Genomic DNA, 2,058 nt, shown 5'->3' on the forward strand with positions numbered 1-2,058 from the left:
GACACTGCTCCTCAGAACATGGCATTTGTTGACTCTGGGAAAAGCTTTAGTATTTTCCATGTGTAAGAAGGTTTGGCCAGTTGCATTTCTGGAGATGGTCATATTCCCAAGCCAGTAATGTCAGTTACCAGTTTTCTTGCTTCATCTGCTCATTAAACCTTTTGAATGTTTTCTCTCTGCTTCCCAGGAACTAGCGATGACATGTGTCATTTTCCTATCAGTAAACTTCTTTAAAAGAATAAGCCTATGATCGTTAGCAATTCTGAGCTGTGTAGGCTTTCAAATATTTGAGGATTTTATTATTTCTTGTTCACTGAGAGCAAGCAAAATAACTAAATGTGTAGTATTGTTGAGCTCATTTAACTCCTATTTAGTATCGAACTAAGAACCAGGGTGGTTATTTATATGTGAAGTCAGGTCAGAAGCTTATTTCCAAGAAATTTACTCAAGGCAATAATTTTATCCTTAACAACTTGTCAGAACAAATGAAAATTTGCTATGTGGGTTTTCTGACCCATTTGAGATATTATGGCTCTGTAGGGAAGCTGCTTCTTTCTGTGAAGATAATGAGTAAAAACAAATTGTCAGGAGGCAGAAAGCAAAGAGTTCAGAAGTACACTGGGTGATCAGCAGAGCGATCACACTGTATATACTTGTCTGTGATAAATAAGTCGCAGTGTGGAAGACGCACTGGAACCCTGGTTCTGCTAGCTGATGCGTCTCTGATTGTTTCCCCACGTGCCCCCATCAGCTGTAAATCTCAGCCACTAGTGCCTGGAGGATCTTTCCCAACCCGGTTCATTTTTGTGCCCCAGTTGAAGTGCCTGTTGTGTGGCTCCCCAGAGGTGTATATTCCCCATAAATTATAATCTTCACACAGAGCTCTCAATAGCTCTATTCTCTCTAGATGACGGTAGAGCGGAGTCTCATGAGCATCTTCCTGTGTGGTTCGGAGCCACAGAGTGACTTGCAGTGGGCTTGTTTGGGAACCTGACATGGTGCGTTTTAGAGAAGCTGCAGATTTGCAACTCATCTTCAAAGAGAGATCTACAAAATTGAATAAGGATCCGATTGGTGAAAATTGGCCACTTTCACTGTCATTGGCTGAGTTCTCTGTGTGTACAAGGATCTTTAGTTCACACTCTATATGCGTTTTCTTGTTCAGTCTTATAACCTACTTTCACTTTATGGATGAGGGAGTTGAAGCTTAGAAAGGTTGTCACTTGCCTAGGTTTCCTTAGCTGGGATGGGAAGTCGGTCCTGCCCACCTGTGCAACTCTGCATTCTTTCTGCTGGCTATACTGTCTGTATTCCCCAAGAGATCATCCAAACCACTTTCCCATCTATGATTTCCTGCAGTTCTGTCCTTCCACAGTGTTCATCTCTCAAGACTGCAACCCTGGATTTGTCATCCTGCTTCCAAACGGGCACGACTGATAATCTGAGGGTGAGGGAAACCAAACTATAAACTATGCAATTCCTTGTAAATACCTCAGCTGGGTCCTCTGCATTACCATCAGTCCCCTCAGAGATCCCTGGTTAGTTTTCACTCCCAAATCCTCACAGAAGGATTCCAGACCATCACCACTCTCTTCCAACCTACCTTTTCACCTCTAAACTCGGCAAAGCCTTAAACTCCTGGGAAAAGCTGAGTCCATCAGAAAATTTCACACATTTTACAAGGTAGCTAATCTTTACCTTTGTATTGCTGGTTTCAGGATATCAATTTCAGGTTAGGGTCAAACCCATTAGCTGATGATATAACTTTATACCCCTGTTGATGGATCCTGTTGATCTAACTGAACTATTACCAGTTTTATCTGATGCATTGGGGGAAAAAACCCTGTTAACTGGATCAAATCTGTTGCCCGGATCCTACAAAACCCCCTACCTCCTCCTGTTTCCTCCGGGACCTTATTCCATTAATCCAACTGGTTCCCTGGTGGCTCAAGGGCAAAGATTCTGCCTGCAATGCAGGAGCCGCACAGGAGGCACAGGTTCAGTCCCTGAGTTGGAAAGGTCCCCTGGAGAAGTGGCAACCCACTCCAGTTTTGTTGC

The 2,058-nt window shown here is 43.3% G+C and overlaps 1 non-coding gene across 1 annotated transcript; it reads left to right on the forward strand.

Annotated features, from left to right (window-relative positions):
- The first annotated feature begins 1,744 nt into the window (after window positions 1-1,744).
- On the forward strand, window positions 1,745-1,833 carry LOC139038526 (small nucleolar SNORD12/SNORD106). Its single transcript, XR_011491571.1, has one exon. It is a non-coding gene; the product is annotated as a small nucleolar SNORD12/SNORD106 (small nucleolar RNA).
- The last annotated feature ends 225 nt before the right edge of the window (window positions 1,834-2,058 follow it).

The sequence above is a fragment of the Odocoileus virginianus genome, chromosome 15 (genome assembly GCF_023699985.2).
Source record: "Odocoileus virginianus isolate 20LAN1187 ecotype Illinois chromosome 15, Ovbor_1.2, whole genome shotgun sequence".
Classification (NCBI taxonomy): Eukaryota; Metazoa; Chordata; class Mammalia; order Artiodactyla; family Cervidae; genus Odocoileus; species Odocoileus virginianus.